Genomic DNA, 19,683 nt, shown 5'->3' on the forward strand with positions numbered 1-19,683 from the left:
ATATGATCCAAAAATCCCACTTTGGGGTACATATTTTTAAAAATTAGAATTACCATCTCAATAAATATCTGTACTGCATGCTGATTTTGGTATTATTTATGATAGTAAAAATATAAAACAAACTAAAGCTCCATCAACAGACAAATGGATACAGAAATTGGTATATAAATACAATAGAATATCCAACTGCTGTATTTACAGTGAAATAAAAGAGAAAATTCTTTCATTTGCAATAATGTGGATGAATCTGGAGGACACTATACTAAGTAAAATATGTCAGAACAAATACATAATACTACTTATACAAAGAATCTAAAATAGGTCAAACTCATAAAAGTGGATAGTAGAACGATAGCTGCCAGCGGCTGGGGATAGGAAGAAACAGGGAGATATTAGTCAAAAGGTACAAAATTTCAGTCAAGGAAGATGAATAAGTCCTAGAGATCTATAGTACAGCATAGTGCCTATGGCTAACAATACTGTATTGTGTATTGAACAATTTTCTAGAAGGCGTATCTTATATTAAGTGTTCTTATTTTAAATAATAATAAGGAAGGCAAGAGGAAACTTCAGGAAGTAATGGATATATTTATGACATAGATTGTGATGATGGTTTCATAGATGTAGACTTATCTCCAAACTCATCAGGTAGTGTACATTTAATATGCACTGCCTTTTGTCAATCACACGTAAAGTGTTTTTTAAAAAGTAACAAATGTTCTATAAGCCACTGATGTTTTGCTCTTAAAAATGTTACTTCATTATGTTTAATCATGATGTTACTGCTGCAGTCTTTTTATTGTTTATTATTATATAAACTCTGACTTAAATACAGAATTTAGTACCAAACACTGGATGTCGCTATTACAAAATATTCAAAAGATCAATTAACTGCTAAAAAAGCCTGAGAATATTTTTTTTAGTTTAGTTTCAAAAATATCATATTAAGAAAGCTGCTCTGCCATGAAGGTGATACTCTCTCCAGTATACGCTTTGACAGGGCCAAGAAAAATTGGGAGAAGGAAAGGTCATAATCGCACTAATAAAAAAATTCTAAGATCAGTAGGCCAGGAAGCTATGCAAAGGAGCACACTAAAGGACATCTTTCAGTATAAGGAAAACACGTGATGTTTGGCCAATAGGATTTCAGAATTGCTATGGACCTGTGACTGCTGGGCGCTTCCCGTTCTTCCCCCTTTGCAATCCAAACTGTTACTGGGGCTTATTCTGTTTCAGTTTTATGTATTCTCTATGGCTTTGTGTGTGGTGGGTATCATGGTGGGATACTCATTGTTTTAGCATACAAGTCTCTGAATCAAAATACATTATATATAGACCTAAAGTAGAAATATCAAGAAATTTTGGATCTTGAGTTGATGCCACAATAGACTGAAATTTTTGTTGTCATTGTTCTTATATTTGTTTTTTTGAGACAAGATCTTGCTCTGTCACCCAGGCTGGAGTGCAGTGGCATGATCTCGGCTCACTGCAACTTCTGCTTCCGCAGCTCAAGTGATTCTCATGCCTCAGGCAAGCAGCCAGGATTACAGGCGTTCACCACCATGCCTGGCAAATTTTTTTGGATTTTTAGTAGAGATAGTGTTTCACCATGATGGCCAGGCTGGTCTCGAACGCTTGACCTCAAGCAATCCACTGACTTCAGCCTCCCAAAGTGCTGGGATTACGAGGGTAAGCCACCGTGCCAGGCCGGATGAAAATACTGAGTACTCCTTGGAAAAATGGTAGTGTGTTTCATGTACAAAAAGCAAATAAGTAAATATTTTTGACCAGTAATACAAACTCGTATTACTTTCCATTATTATTTCTCATTATTTATGCTTGCTTCTTGTAAGGTCTTATACACATTCATATACATATCTGCATATAAAATGTATCCACATATAAATATGGATAAATTATATATAAATTATTATATATTATTTATTATATATTAATATGTATTTTATATAAACCTACTGTCATGTTACTTGCTGTTCCTTCTGTGAAAGGAGTTATAGTTTGTTGCTATCAAGATTGGTGAAATGAATTAAGGTAATGAAATGTGAGCCAAAGTAACAATCAGCCAGATATGAGCTGAAACTTTAGAATGCATCCTGTTTTTCTATTATTAATCTTGCTCTGTCATGAGACAAGCATGTTTCAAGTAGAAGTTGTTCATTTAAGTTGGGTACTGGAATAGAAAACACATAAAGCAGAGTGTTCAAAGGCTGATAGAGCTTAACAGAGCTGCAGCAGCTGACGTGTAGCCACCAAAATACTATGTGTAAATGAAAAGTAAATGTTTGCTGTTGCAAGCTACGAAGTTTTCTATGCTTTAAGCTACCATGGCAAAATGGAGTGATATGAAAGAGCACCATTTGTTGGTGAAACTGATACTCCATCCTCCATGAATAAAAATAATACTGAGTAGCCCCAGTGTTTCAGCAATTGTATTAAACTCTGTGGCTACACAGATTTTTTAAAGACATTATTTTTTATTGCTCATAATAAAATGGATATTGCTGTGGTAGACAAACACAACAGAATGTGATAAATGCCATAATATAATTATATTGTGTTTAACATTTGTGTGGAGTCAGAGGATCACCAAACTCCACCTAGGACACAGAATTTTGGAAAAGATTTGCAGAACAAGTAATACTTAATGTGAATTGTGAAAATATGCAAGAGCTCACGGAAAGGAAGAATTGCAGGACAAATTGAAGGATTGCACTCTTAGGGAAACATAGAAACAAAAGTTAAGGATGCAACAAAGGTGGAGTTTGTAAATCAACTATAGAAGATTGGGTTTTAGTAGGCACTGTACAAAACAGCCAGTCAGTGCCAAATTAAAATGGACCTTTCTCATTGCACTAATGAGCTTGCACTTTGCCCAGTAGGATGAATAATAGGTGGATGAAAATGGATTATAAATTCAGAGAGACAGATAAAAAATGAGTTGTAAAAGTTGCTGTAAGAAATTGAACTAATATTCTGTCATTAGGCAATTAGAGAGATAAGTCTCCTGCTTGCTTGGAGGAGAAGGACCAGTGGAAATTCAGTTTCATTCTGATGAATAAATGCTAGTGTTAGTTGAAGAGCAAAGTTGACATTGAGGATATTGCATCCGCTCTGCATGGGTAACCTGAAACCCACCACACTTCTCTATCTCTTGATGAGAAAGAAAAGCTAGAAATTTGCACAACTGAGCCAAGTCAAGGTCTAGGGAGATGGAATAATCCTGCAGCCTCTCTAAGCCGCATTCTTTCCCAGGGTAACTCTGGGCCTCTGTCCATATCCTGTGATCAGGGTAAGGAGAATATAACTGGTCATTACTAGGGGAGAAGCTGGGTATAAGGAGGTTGGGGGAAGAGAAGGAGGGGAAGAAGCTTTGGATACTGATATCATTTCTATTTTTATATTACTTTGTCCACATACCCAATAATTTGGACCTCTTAATCTTTGAAGTCCTCAGCATTCATTCTAAATGTATTTGCCCCAATCAGGAGAGAGAAGAAAAACAAATTGTTCCTTGTTCAAGAAGTATGGGTTTATTGAGGAAGGCTTGTGCTGCTTTAGTTATAGGAAAGAAACATTGTAGTTTAAGATTTCTGCAAATAAGTTTGAGGAGAAGAGGTGTGACATCTGTAAAAACTGGAGATAAACATTCTGTCAATGGCTGTAGCAGTGAAATGGGCAGTGTATCAAATAAAAGGAAAGCCTTGAGCCATTCTTAAACAGACTGGTATATTCAAAACTCATGTGTATTTATTTGACTTCCTATTTCACAGAAGTGTCAAAGGGAGTATAAAGTACCAATCAGAATAACAATAAAGGGATCAAGTGTCATCTCAAGAAGAACATGGAACATCAAAAACAGGCCAGAAGCGTTTTCTTTCAGCCTTTCACACATAAGCAGAACTTTCCCAGACACTAGACTTGTTTAAACTAAGATGAACATGGACGTTCTCATGTTTCTCTTCTGCCATTGTAAGGGGGGGAAAGCTTCTATTTTTATACAGACTGACAAGTCCAGGTTTATCAATAATGACAGTCATAACATTACAAACAATGTAGAAGTTTTTACCAGAGGAATTTATGACTGCTCCAACTTTCAAATAAAAATAAAAGAAATAAAAATCACATTCCCTGTTTTCATAGGAGGAAAAACTATGTATTACTTCTTTCACTGGAAGAAAAGGAATTTTTAAATTGTTCTAATATCTTGTTGTTTATAGCGACTAGAAAGAGAACTAAAAGAGAAGATCTTGAAATAAGAGAGACAGAAAAGAAAGAAAAGGAAGGACTTGAGAATTCTAAGACAATAAGGTTACACTAGGAGGAAAATGACTGACAGAATAATTATAAAATAATAAAAAGAACCCAGGAAGTAAGCAGAGCTTTGATGAAGAGACACCTAATTCATTTTGGGAACAGGAGGTCTGGGCTCCCCCAAAGAGAGTAGTGATAAAGGCAGGGATAGATCAATAAAAGATTTGAGACCTGGGGAATGGTTAGCATTTTGATTTGTGGGACAATTTCACTCAGAAAGTTTGTGAGATAAAATCAATATTATTTGCATAAACTGTCATATGTGGAAGATGAGTTGGTCCCGTGACTAAAACGGATGTTAAAAACTACCAAGTTTCTGAGAATATAATTGCAGGATCTTCATAGATGATGACCAGAACTTCAAAATAAGAACCAAGCAAATATTTAATTTCATACATTTTATAGAAGGGTGTGTATAAAACCTACTTATTTGATCTAGGTTTGTATATATAAGAAGAGCATGGAATATTTTAAATTTTATCCTCATAAATCAAATGAGAGTAGAGAAAGTGCAGAAAAAAAAATCCATAAAAGAGTGTTATAAAATGATGAGCATGTCTGTTGTAACTAGTGTTTGGGTTTGTGTGTGTGTGTGTGTGTGCATTTCTCATTTTCTGCTTCACATCCAGTACCCTATGAGAGTGAATGCCTTCCAAACAGAGGCCTTTCTTTGGTTTTGCCTGTCAATTACTTTCTATAGTAGCTACTTGTTCTTTTACCTTCCACAGTAATATTTGCGATTCATGAGTCTGGAGGTTGAGACAGCAAGTGCCTGTCTGCATGCCATAAATTAACGCTATCTGTATAGAATTCATTACCCTACTTTCACACACTCAGAAGGAATAATACTAATAAAAACATTGCTGTCGTCTGTGTCCTCTGCTGGCTGAGGTTGATGTGTAACAGCAGGTGCCTCAGAAAGAAATGCTGTTGGCACTTGTAAAGGCTAGCCAGACACAGCTATGTCCTTTTTGCTTAGGGAAACAACATTGTTTCTTTTGATGTTGGATTGTCAGAAGGGATTTTTGCAGAAGAGTTCGGGCAAACAAAGTGGCACAACATGAAAATGATTTCAGAAGCCAAGCTTGACTGTACAATTTGAGAACATCACCAGTCAACAATCACATAAAGAATAACCTTTCTTTGGTCGTTCTTAGAATGAACTTGCTAATCACAAAAATCTCTGTCCTTAGTTGATTCCATTTGTGAGAGATATCATTGGATAAATTTACACAGCCCTAAAACTCTGCATACAATGTATAAATAAAAGCATGTCTATCAACATCATATTGAAATATCTAGGATTAAATGATAGGGTTATGCTTAATCAGATGGTCATTTAAAAATGATAATGTCATCAGCAAAACAATTCTAGCAAACATAGTAAAATCTTTTATTTCTTTAGATTCTTGCATATTTCTAGGTGCTTTTATTATTTTATTTGATCCTCAAAAAAACCCATGACAAAAATATTAGACATCCAGTTTTCCATATGAACAATCTGAGAATCAGAGGCAAATTGTTCTAGCCAAGTCACATATTTGGTAAGGAGAAGAGTTGACACTAGCATCATAATTTTAGTGAAGCCCTGGGGCCGTTTTCCATACATTAATGTGTCCAAATATTTTGAGATATTTCCAAGAAAACGTGGAGTTATGGTAGGTGGGAGAGAAAGCTGATACCTGTTGTATTCATAGGTTTGACCATGTCTACACTCATTCTTACGTCTTCTATCGTGACATAGAAGCCATTTACCCGGCTGCATGTCATCACCCTTTTATCCCCAGCACAGGAAGAAGTCTCTGGTGCATTAAAGTTTTCCAATACACATTTGCTAAAATTCCCTGGCTGAATAGAGGTATAAACAATAAGATTTATTTAAAATGATTGCTTCCTGAAAATGGTAAAAACTCTGTAAATCCTAGGTGACTACGGAATCAGTTTCCATTTCCCAGTGCCCATTTCCACACCACTCCCCTAGTGCACAGTAATGCATGAAAATCAAAAGTAACATGTTCAGAGTCAAATCATTTGTTTGGGGCAGGCCTTTCTGTGATCTGAAAACCACTGACTCAGTAACTTTAGCTATCAAATGCTCAAACACAATGTCTCTAGCTTTCATTTGATTCTCATGAGACCACTGCTCTCAAAAACAAACAAACAAACAAATAAACAAAAAACAGTTTGTATCTTCTCGCTTCACAAACAGGGCTAAAAGTTATAATATAAAGTGGAATTAAAGTTTTCAATCTGAGTAACAACCACGGTTCCTCATCTGTATTCCAATTTTGTTTTTGTTATACAATAAGATGGTTAACATTTTAATAGTTTTCTATAAATCTTTAGTAATAATTTCTTTTTCATTTGCAAATCACAAACAACATTTCCGTTTTATTATTAAGGCTAGGTACCTAATAATATATAAACCTTAATAAGTTCAGACAAGAATGGATTATATTAAGTGTTTATACATATAGTCTCAAGAGCACTAAATCGTCTGTTTTGACTTTTAACCTAGATTGCATCTCTCTTTGATGTTTATGGAGTCTGTGCGTGTGTGTGTGCGTGTGTGTGTGTGTGTGTATACCTGTGAGTTTGTGTAGAGATAAAGGACCATACTTAATGAGTCTGTCCAAATTAATATTCTTTTGATTATTATTAGATATTTGGCTTCAAATTTCTAATTCAACTTGTAGAAGATGAGTAGCTTAATATAGCATGGTAAGCCATCAGATACATTTTATGCAATTTACAGTGCTTATTTTCCTGAAAGCTTAATTTTTCATTGTCTTATAGTACATAGTAGGTGCGGTTACACTACTGGTATGTCTACAGCACATTGATTCCACGTTCCATCACAACTGAATAATATAAATGTGTAAAATGATATTCAAATGTTAAGACATTCTCAATATCACACACAAGAATATCTAAAAACATCTTCTTGTTTGCAAATAATCACAAAAAAGTATTGTGCAAAAAATAATAAACTGATTTTTCCTGTTTCTACTTATGTTTGCTGTTTCCTCTTACCGACAGAATCTTCCTTGTCTTTCTCTTTCATGAATTTCCAATCAAGCACTAAGACTCATTTTAAATGTCATTTCTCCCAGGAAGTATTTCTTGATTGTTCTAGACAAAGCTAATCATTCCCTTAGTACTTGTTAGCATCAGCTCACAGTGTTTCAAGCATCCTTACAGCAGTCACTGGTGTGATTTATGTTAAGGGGAAAATCTGCATCCTACTTAGCTTTTCGTACTTTTCACCTAACATATCTGCAGACACTCAGTCAATGCTAACTGAATACTTGTTGAATAAATATAAGAAAAAAGTGAAATAATTCATCCTTTTTAAGCATGAATTATGTATCAGGTACTATGCGAGGCAGCAAGCATATACAGATATTGCTCTTAACAGTTGTCAGGTTGTTGTCAGGATTCTTATTAGTCGGAATCCTCAACTTATGCCTCTATGTGTCTTAGAATCTATATCTGAACACTTGAAAGAATAGTTGGAAAATATTGTTTATTGAGGCCAAACACCATACATGTTACCTCCTTAATCCCATAAATGCCAGCTAGAGGATCTCTACATACGCTGACTTTTCTTTTTTGCATGCTCTCTCTCCCTAATTATCAGCAATGTGACCCAATATAGCTGCAATGTTCTCCATTTGCATCTTCCCTTACCACTGTCTCTTTCCTCAGCCACCCTAATCAATAACTTTCCTCAAAAAAAGGTTCTGATCACCAAGTACAAAGGGCATCTTTTACTCTATTTTATTCAACATCTCTACTGCTTAGTACTGCTGCTTACCTCTACTACTTTGTTTTATAAGAATAAACTCTTGTTTTGTTGTGTTTACTTAGCTAACCTTTTCTGATCACTTATTATGGACTGGATAAGTTGTTTCAGGCTATATACATTCTTGTAATTTAATCTAACAAAATGTAATTAAGAAAATGTGTCTTTATTCTAAAACCTATGTCTATATTTTATAAAGGAAGAAACTGAGGCTCAAATAAATTAAATAATTTGCTCAAACAACTGGTTATTTGCAGAATTGGGATTCCAACGTAAATCTGCAAACTGATCCCAAACACTCTATATTTTTAAACCACTGCATCATATTGACCCAGCATCTCAGACTACTTCTCTGTCTCCAAATGGGCTGTTCCTTCTTTGTGATTTTCAATTTGATGAGTCCTTGTTCTTGGTTTTGTTATTACAGTAATGTTTTATATATGTTCCCTATATTCTTACGACATTATCTTTCACATTTAGACTGAATGGTGAATTTTAGGACATCCATCCAGCTCCTGCTACCTTCTCTGAGTATTGTCTGACACCTGAAGTCCCTGATGAAAGGTGAACATGACTTTTAACTAATTATAAATGGCTTTACCTCCTAGCTACGTATGATTTGATAAGAGATAAACACCTGACCTAGTCCTTGCAATGTAGTAGCTTCAAGAAAGTTATTTCTGTCATGTAAATAATTCATACATAAGAGACAGAGTCATGAGTCCATGATGCATAAGAGACAGAGAGTAACTAGCTCCTGAATTGTCAGATCTCGGGTCATGTCATTTAGTAGGGTTAGGTTCTATATAGTCATTGACTCTATATAGCCAAATCAAGCCTATTAATTCCTCATTATTTTTTTCAGCTAGTTTTAGTAGCCATTGCCTTTTGAAGAAAACCACCGCTATAAGAGAGAGAGAAAGAGAACTTACTTACGAGTATCAAACACTTGAAAGTGAGAAAACGTGGAGCAGCGTGAAGTTTCCTTGATCCTAAGACAGAAATCTATCACCACCAACTAACAGAGTACAAATCAACTGATTAACCTGCCTTCTGAAATGTTCAGGACTCTAGACCTTGTGTTACATTAAGTTAATGTTTTAGGGGAAGGAAAGACAATAGCCTAATTTATTAGGGCAAAAATCTAGTCTCAGGTTTCTAAGCTAATACAAATATAAAAATGTGGACCTCACACCCTCACACTTTGCTGGAAAAAAGACACTGTGGTTTGATATGATGCTGTGCCAGAAATCAATCATTTCTCATTCTAAACTAGGGGATGTATTATTCTTGACCCATATTTAAAGGGCTACTGATAAATATTTACAAGGTATTGTTGTTACTCTAAAGGGATAAGGTGACAACTGTATACATCCTATTGGCAAGTAGGATCATTCTGGCAGGTTAAATAAGGGCATATGATAGAGGCAGAAACACAACTACCTGGATTCTTCTAGTGCATCCTGTCTGGAAGCTTCCTGTAGATATATCCCTTTGTAAAGCTTAATTAGTGCTGCTAAGCCCCAGGGGATCCTGGGAAACAAGCTAAAACACAGAACAGTAGAAAAAGTCTCTGCATCCCATTCTTAAAGAACACTATATAACTCCCTCAGACAAAAAAGAGGCATGGTGCAGGGGGCACTTGGTTCCTAACTGATGAAGATTTTCTTTTTGGTTATCCTAAAACAGTTACTTGCCAATCTCCAAGCTAGACTGTGACTCATAGACAGATCTAATTACAAAAAAAAAAAAAAAAAAAAAAAAAAAAAAAAAAAAAAAAAAAAAAAAAAAGCACTGGAAATGGTAGAGAGTCCTGCCCAAGAGGGGAAGTTAAGACAAAACACAGCATATGCACGTGAGCGCCTGTAGACATGCGTGTGCGCACACACACACACAAACACATACACACACACACACACAAACACAGAGGTTCAGCACACATGGGCACATATTTTCATGGAACCAGGCAAAGCAGAGCATTTCAGCTCCTTAGGCAAACAAAACCCTGAAGACGATTTTAATGATGTGGGTATTCACAATTGTACAGCCCTCTCCAGTACCCTCTCCAGAATTCCTCTGTTTTAGAGGAATTCGGAAGCACCAGAGACCAGGAGAGCACTCCTGCTAAATGACCCATGAAACAGTCAAATTTTCTAATCAAGATTACCCTCCATTGCAGGATGCAGAGTTTTCTCTGAACTGGTGCCAAGACTTCTCGCTGACTTCAGAGATCTCTCCTTAGCCCTATTAATTTCTAGTTTCACAACTTTGAGAAAATTTGTGACTGATATTCAGCAACTTTAAAATAAGGGTGCCAATAGCACTATGCTCATGAGCTGTTTGTAAAGATGAAAAGAGTGAACACATGTATGGTTTTCTGAAGAGCCCCAGCTGCATTGTGAGCACATACAGAAAAAGTTGGCTCTCACAAATGAGGAAAGAAAGCACAGGAGTATGAAATATCATGTACACAAGTATTCTACTAGTAACACTGGGAATAAAAAGCAGGTGATCTGATTCCAGAAATTATTTTATTGACAGCTTTTCATCACCACATAATTGTATTGTGTCTTTGTTCAAATTGTGTATCTGTTGCATTGGGGATGATTATTTTTGTATTTAGCTCAAAGCTTGCAGTATAATGAGAAGCACCTGATCTGTCTCAAGGACCAGAGGAGGAAAAACGACAGCTGGAAATAATGCCACTTTCCAACTGTGATGCATTATGTGTTGTGGCAGGATATTATCTTCCACTGAGATTGAGTAAGTGCATCTGTACTTGAAATTGTAACTGCTGGATCATGTTAGGAAGAGGCAAATTTAAATTTGAATCAAGAGAAAAATATTTTCTAGACAAAGAATGAAATTTGGTAGAAAGATTTGGAAGTGTCTGCCCATCCCATTCTATTTTCTTGTTTTTAAAAAAGGAAGAGAGGTTTATTACCAAGGTATATCAATTTTCAACATACAAATGATGGCAGAAACCTGACTCACAAAGATATAAATAAAGTTATTCAAAGAAATAAATGAAGACAAGGGTCATTGTTTCACGGTCTCAAAGAGAAAAAGATTCATATTCAAGATTTTTCTTTTTAAAGTTGGCTGTATTTCTTATTCTTGGGATCCACTGTAAACACTTAGAGTGTCCAGTAAATTCCTTGCTTGTTTTAGTAATTCTAAGTATTTGTCCACCCTTCACTCTCAAAATTGTCATCTTGGCTCAACATGAAGTGCCACATTTATCCTTCTCCCCTTCTCACTTCCTCATCCATCTTCAGATTACGTGAGCAACTGTAACTCGACATGAACAAACCTGAAGTCATCTCGGTTTATGCTAACAGTTATCAAACAAGTCCTAGACTTAGACGGGCGAGTTGCTTACTGGCTCTACCATTTTGTGTTTCTTAACATCTCTGTTTCTCATTTTATGACTCTGAAATGAAGACTAACCACACTTATTTCAGCTGCTTATTTCATGAGGTTTAAAGGAAATAATGCAAACAGCAGTGACGTTGTGCATGGTAGGACCAGAATAAATGCCAGCTATTAGCTGTCATTTACCTCCCTCCTGAATTATGTTCATAGGCAGCCAGTCATTCCAGTTATTCAACTCCTAAAAATTATCCTTGACACATTCTTCATTCTCATGCCATTATGTTCAAACAAGCACTAAGTTCTGCTATTTTTAATACCCAAATGCTGTCAAATCTGTCCCCTTATTTTTACCATACTTCTTTAGTTTGGATGCTACCTTGATGTAATTTCTCTTTGTATATTTAGAAAAATTTTAATGCAGTAGCACTTAGATGGCATATATTTGTATACCTTCTCTTTCTAAAGAAATGTTTAATATTTCCTTAGTGTATCAGCAAAACCTCTTGTTCTGAGGGATATAAGTAACTTGCATTTTTTGTTCTTTACATAGAGGGAAGTACTTGAAATACTGTTTAAAAAAAAAGAAGAAGAAAATAAAAATTTAAAAACAAACAAACAAACAGTATTGCATGTCAGCCTAAAAGTATTATGCAGTTTGATTTCTCTTAAGTGATAACAAGATGGTCAAAATAGTCTCCTTGAGGTTTCACCAGTTTATACTCCTATTAACACTGGATGATGGCACATTTGTATCCACAGTGCACATTGTAATGGATCCAATATAATATTATTACCACGAATATGCATATTCCTGATTGAAAACTTGTTGAAATGTTTTTATAGGTTTTTAAAATTTTTTTGTGAAATGACCATTTTTTTCTTGGTTTATTGTTTTTATTATCAATTCGTATGATTGCTTGTATATATTTGAGTGCCTTGGGATGTATGTTGTTATGAACTGAATGTTTGCATTTCAAAAAAAATCATATATTCAAATTCTAACTGGAAAGATGATGTTATTAGGAGGTAAAGCCTTTGGAAGACAATTAGATCATGAAGGTGGAGCCCTGAGGAATGGGATTACTGCCTTTATTGAAAGAGATACTAGAGCTTCCCATCTCTCTGTTCTTTGTATGTAAGAATACAGTAGGATCCCTGTCTGCAAACCAGGAAGAGGGACTTCACAAAATACTGGATCTGTCTATGCCCTCATCTTACTAACCTATAGAACTGTGAGAAATGTTAGCTGTTCAAGCCACTCATTGCATAATATTTTTAGAGGAGTCATATCTGTTGCAAGAGCTATATCTTACTGTCTTTATCTTTGTTACTTTTTATGACAAGATATTTTACACTTATTTTTGGCTTGCAAAGTTTTGTGTCTATTTCTTTCCTATTTATATAGTCATGATTTTAAACTGAATTTTTAAAATTATCTCATTTTAATTTTTCTTTTTTTGTGGGGGAAGGGATGGAGTTTCACTCTTGTTGCACAGGCTGGAGTGTAGTGATGTGATCTTGGCTCACTGTAACCTCTGCCTCCTGGGCTGAAGTGATTCTCCTGCTTCAGCCTCCCGAGTAGCTGGGATTACAAGCACTCGCCACCACGCCCGACGATTTTTTGTATTTTTAGTAGAGACGGGGTTTTGTCATGTTGGCCAGGCTGGTCTCAAACTCTTGACCTCGGCCTCCCAAAGTGCTGGGATTACAGGAGTGAGCCACCACCATCGACCTTAAAAAGTATTATTTAAGAAGGTCTTCTTCACTTTAAGATACTTCTAAGTTATATATGAACACACACATACCCTTATATATGTGTGTATGTGTATGTATGAAATAAGATACACAGAATATACTTAGTTATTTAATTCATTTTAAATTGACTTTTGTATGTTGTGAAAATGGAACCTTGCATTATCATATATATGTATATAAATGTAATATATATATATGTATGGGCTTATTTCTACTGCTTTATGAGTATTGCTGTTTTAATTATTACAATTTTATGGTACATTTTGACGTCCGGAAGAATAAGCTCCTTCATTACTCCATGTTTCAAATTTCATTGGCTGTCATTGAGTATTTTTTAAATGCACTGTCTTAAAATTTTTCTTTAGCATTTTTATTGAAAGTACATATAATTTATAGATCAGTTTAGGAAGAAATGACATGTTGAAGCTATTAAATCTTCTTTCAGCAACATGGCATCTTTCTCTCTTTCTTAGTACCTAGAAAATTAAATGATAGATTGATAGAATTATAGATAGATACCAGAAAATACATATGGCTTTCATTGTACAGGTTATGTACATTTTATACAAGCTTCACAAAAGATAAATCTATTGAAATTGTACATTACTGTGGACAAAATTGTCTCTCCCCAAACCTGTTATGTTGAAGCCCTTACTTTCAATGTGGCTGTATTTAAAGATAGGGCCTTTAAGGAGACAATCAGGGCCTTTAAATGAGGCCATAAGGATGGTGCCTTATTCAATAAGAGGCTCCAATGAGCTCTTATTCACTCTCTGTTTCTTCTCTTTCCCCATACACACACACACAGAGATCACATGAGCACCCTGAGAGAAGGCAGCCACCTTGCATGCTAGGAGAAGACGCCTTACAATGAAACCTACTTTGCCTGCACCTTAATCTGGGACTCCCCAGGCTCCAGAATTGTGAGAAATACATTCCTGTTTTTTAAGCCATCCAGTCTGCAGTATTTTGTTACGGCTGCCGGAGCAGACTAAGACATCAATACGTATTTTTCATTACCTTAGCACACATCATTTAACAGTCCTTCATTTGTTTCTTGACATATTCTTTATTTCTTTCTCTTTCTTCAACTTTTATTTTAGAATTGGGGATGCATGTGAAGATTTGTTGCAAAGGAATATTGCTTGATGCTTACTGCCCCTTCTTTAACTTCAGTAATTCTGAACTGCTAAGTTCTCTTTCCTTAATTCCTTTTAAAGGAGCTTTCTAGAACTAAAATGCACTTTATCTTTGTTGACATATCATCCTTACATCCTCCAAGAGTTTCTCTATTATCTTACAAAATGTATTCCTTTCTCCAAACTACACTGCACATTTTACCATTTTATATTATAATGGTATCTTTAACTTTTCTTTGCAAATTGTGAGTTACATACATTTCTTTAGGGTGTGGCCTGTGCTCTATTCATCTTTACATTATTTTTATCCAAAGCAATCAGTTATATGGAAGTGGTTAAATTAATTAACTAATGCATTCATACTTTAATAAGTACATCACTTCCACCCAAGGTAACAGAGTACCAAATATTCAAAAAAAAAAAAAAAACAGCTATAGAATATTCAAGAAAGAAGCTACGGAATATTTAAATAAATGACTGTATAGTGTTGAAAACCAATCCCACCTATCATCTTGTTTCTTAAAACTCATATATATTCTTTTCACATGATATTAAGAAAACAACAAAGGCAAAAATAAAAACACTTCTGGATATCAAGTGGCGTTAATAAGTTATATAGGAAAGAAAGTTTTACAGGGTTAAAGCATTAATTCAAATGATTAGAAAAAGACCCTAATGCTAAATTATCTAATGCTGACAACAACAACAAAAAACACACAAAAAATTGTTTATTGAAGAATAATACATATATAAACAGTAAGTTTTCAGTTCTATGAAATATCACAAAGTGACTGACCCGTGTGTTTAATAACTAAGTCAAGAAATAGAAGACTACCTCTTTTGCCTCTCAACTCCTAGTCTCTCTTTCTTGACATTAACCACTACCCTGACTTAAAGCAAATTAGAACAGTTTACTATTATTTTTTTTGAAGTAACATTATATGCAATTATATACCATTGTGTTTTCATTACCTGGTGCGATGGTTAATATTAGGTGTCAGCTTGATTGTATTGAAGGATGCCTAGATAGCTGGTGAAGTGTTATTTCTGGGTGTGTCTGTGAGCATGTTGCCAGAAGATATTAACATTTAGGTCAGTGGACTGGGAGAGGAAGACCCAATCTTGATGTGGGTAGGCACCATCCAATTGGCTGCCACCTCTGCTAGAACAAGGCAGGCAGAAGGTGGGATAAGCTGGCTTCTGGTTTTCACCTTTCTCCCATGCTGGATGCTTCCTGCCCTTGGACATCAGACTCCAGGTTCTTTGACCTTGGGGTTCTTTGACTCTTGGACTTAATCCAGTGGTTTGCTGCAGGCTCTTGGACCTTTGGTCATGGATTGAAGGCTGCACTGTTGCTTCCCTACTTTTGAAGCTTTTGGACTCTGATGGAGCCACTGCTGGCTTCCTTCCAACCCAGCTTGCAGACAGCCTATCATGGGACTTTACCTTGTTTTCTTGTGAGTCAATTCTCCTTAATAAACTCCCTTTCACATATACATATATCCTATTATTTCTGTCCCTCTGGAGAACCCTGACTAATACACTTGGTTTCTATTCTGTTGATCAGCATTGTTTTAGGAAGTTATCTATGCTTTTTGGTCAAGCCATATTATTTACTTTTACTCAGTGTCACATTTCATTTTATGATCCTGTTATTATTAATTGTTCTACTTCACTGACAATAAACAGTAAGTTGTTTCCATTTTCAGACTATAATAACGCTTTATGAACATTATTGTACATGTGTATGTGTGTGCAAATGAGTGTGCCCATACATGCATTATGTTAAGTATATGCCTAGGAGAGATGTTTCTAGCTATACCTAGAAAACGTGTGTTTTCAGCTTTAAAAGATAAAGAAAAAGCATTTTTTCAAAGTAATCGTTCCAGTTTATACTTCTACCAGCAATGCCAGCAACGTTTGGTGATTCCAGTTGATCCAAATCCTCCCCAATATTTGTTATAGTCTATCTTTAAATTTTGCTTTTTTTAGTGCTATCTTACTGCTGATATTTTCACTAATATTAATCAGGACCAATCAAAATATGTCAATTTTCTTATATGACTAAGATTGCATGGAGAAAGAAGAAGTAAGTAATTCTCTTTTTACTATGCCTAAATGACCATTTGTCTTTTTTCTATCAAAACAAATAATATTTCTAAATCTTTAAAATATGTAAAATAAATAAAGAAAATATATATTTGACATCACTTAATACAGTTGTTGTACTTTGAATAAGAAAGAACTGATTTTGACAGAACAAATTTTTATTCATAGTTTTGAGAGGATTTTTTGATATGAGGAATTATAGATTTAGAGTTCCTGAGTTACCTGTTCTTGGAATATTTTTAGAGTTATGTTTGTATTCCCAGCTTTCTTCCCTCTCTCATCTGGATAGTAATAGAGTTTTTGAAAGAAGCATGCACTGACAACAACATTGTAACCGGTTTACTTGAATACTAGAGGTATATATGATGGACAATTGAGTCATTTCATATCAGTAGACATTTACTGCATTTATCAGAACCCAACTAACACTCACAGAAACAAAATATAGTAATAAATAATAATTAATCTAAGCTGTGTCTCTTTCATGTGTATTTGCATTACAAGTTCGATGATAACCCTGTGAAAAAGAAAAATACAATAACATATAAAACCTGTCACTGACTTCTGCAGTTGCTTGATAAACACATGAGTAGGGGAATCGGTGTGTGTCTGTTCATATATGTTTAATGATAAAATGTAATATAAAATAGTCATATTATTTTGTATTGTATTGTACTCAGCCCACAATTTTTTTAGCCATTAATATTAATTTCAATAAAACTACAAGTTAGAATTCTGAAGTCAATTTATATTTTTCTAGTAAAATGAGTTTTCTATTTCCAAGTTTCTCTGTCACTTAACATTCAGACACCAATATCCACTAATCTTCTGACTGTAGCCAATGACTCTTTATTTTGCTTTGGTATTCTACAAATAGAGTTCAATTTTTTCATTCTTCTCTAACAGCAATAATTCCTGAATACTTACCTTACATTTAACACACCCAAACATCAATAACGTTTAAGTGAACCTCTGTGAAAAATGTTAGTTGTCTGTTCTAACAACTAACCAATTTGTCTGTTAAAAAAATCTGTACGCCCAAATTTTTTTTTTTTTTTTTTTTTTTTTTTTTTGAGACGGAGTCTCGCTCTGTCGCCCAGGCTGGAGTGCAGTGGAGCGATCTCGGCTCACTGCAAGCTCCGCCTCCCGGGTTTACGCCATTCTCCTGCCTCAGCCTCCCGAGTAGCTGGGACTACAGGCGCCCGCCATCTCGCCCGGCTAGTTTTTTGTATTTTTTAGTAGAGACGGGGTTTCACCGTGTAGACCAGGATGGTCTCGTATTTTTTAGTAGAGACGGGGTTTCACGGTGTAGACCAGGATGGTCTCGATCTCCTGACCTCGTGATCCACCTGTCTCAGCCTCCCAAAGTGCTGGGATTACAGGCTTGAGCCACCGCGCCCGGCCACGCCTAATATTTTTTAACTGGAAAAGTGTTAGAGCACATATGCAAATATGTATTTGAAATCATCTGTTAAATTTAAAGTACAGAATAAGATTGTAAATGCATATACTTAACAACCAGGTGAAGAAAAGAATTTCTCATATACCCTAGAAGCACACTGTTTTTCTTATTAATATCATCATTCTTTTTTCTATAAAATTAATCACTTTCCCTTTTTTTATTTATTATCCTTCTCATTTGCTTTGTAATGTTTTCTTTGTTTGTGGTTACCACACAGCATACATGTACATGAGCGTATGTATGTGTGTGTAGAATAACATAAATGGGCAATGAGGGAGGTGTTATTAAAAACTGAAAAGATGAACATCCTTGTAATGCAGTGGTAAATTATTCGGTGAAAATAATTTGGAAAACAGATAATATACATTTAAACATCTAGCCTAAGTAACAGAGTTTGGAAATAAGACTGTTAGTGGTATGGTATGTCTTGGTTTTAACTAGCTACATTTGGCCAAATTTTATAAGAAAAGGATGAATGCAGAAAAAATTATGGTTCAGTTTTCTTGAAGACATGAAAGAGAATAAAGAAAGTGTAGTGATTCAAGGACACTCATGTTCGGAATAAGCAACTAAGGAAAAATACAGGGCAGAAAAGCCTTTGAACAATAAATGTCATTAGAACTCAGCTTTGAAATAAAAATTAAACCCAGTGTATAATTTTAACCCTTGTTAAGACCTCTGGCCAAAATCAAATGGTGCCTAATAAATCATTTTATTTCCAAAATAAAAATAATAACAAATTAGCATGAGCCTGCCCCTTTTTATTTCACATCCTGGTAAACATATGGTAATTTCTGACCTTTTCTCAATTCTGTGAGTATAAAAATGAATGCCATTATAGTTTTGATTTTCATTTCCATGGTTACCAGTAAAGGTGACCATTCATTTGTAAATTAGTGGACCGGTTTTTCCATTTTTTGGTGAAATTTATGTTAGTATCTTTAGTCCCTTTTTTGTTTTCTAATGATGTATAACGTTTTTGTTTATGTTCAGGTTACTTGTGTATTGTCAGATCGTATGGGTTAAAATAACTTCTACATTCTATTACATATTCCTTTTCAACACTTATTATGGTGCCCAATTCTGGATTTAGAACTAAAGTTCTAGAGTTTAATATAGTTGAATTGTTTAACCTTTCTTCTCCAAAGAAATAATCAATTGTCTCACCACAGTTTATTGAAAAATTATGATTTCCCCAGTGATATGCAACAGCATTTCATGAGTAATGAATCAAATATCTTTTCTAACCGGCTACAGTGTATCTTCCATTCCACTATCTCTCCTATATTCCACTCACAATATCTCCTATAATGTAACCTTGACACTCGCTCATTAAGAAATAGTCTATTTCTCCTCCCTCCTGGGGCTTAGTTGGCCCTGTGAGCTATTTCTGTAACAGAAGGTGGTGGAATAATATACTGTTTAATGTCTGAAGTTAGGCTTTAAGAGATGTACAGTTTCTTCCTTCATTTGGCAATATCCCTTCTTGGGACCCAAATTCATACTTGATTAAGAAAGCCTGAGCAACTACATAGTAAGACCCACATGGGGATATTAGGTTGGTGCTAAAGTAATTGTGGTTTTTGCCATTAATAAACCACCTGCTTTGCTGACTGTCTCAGCTGAGATAACCAGTAACCAGAGAGTATTAACTCCAAGCCACATGAATGAGGATATCTTAGAGTTTCCAGACTTTCATGGACATT

This window comes from Rhinopithecus roxellana, chromosome 3 (assembly GCF_007565055.1).
Source record: "Rhinopithecus roxellana isolate Shanxi Qingling chromosome 3, ASM756505v1, whole genome shotgun sequence".
Lineage (NCBI taxonomy): Eukaryota > Metazoa > Chordata > Mammalia > Primates > Cercopithecidae > Rhinopithecus > Rhinopithecus roxellana.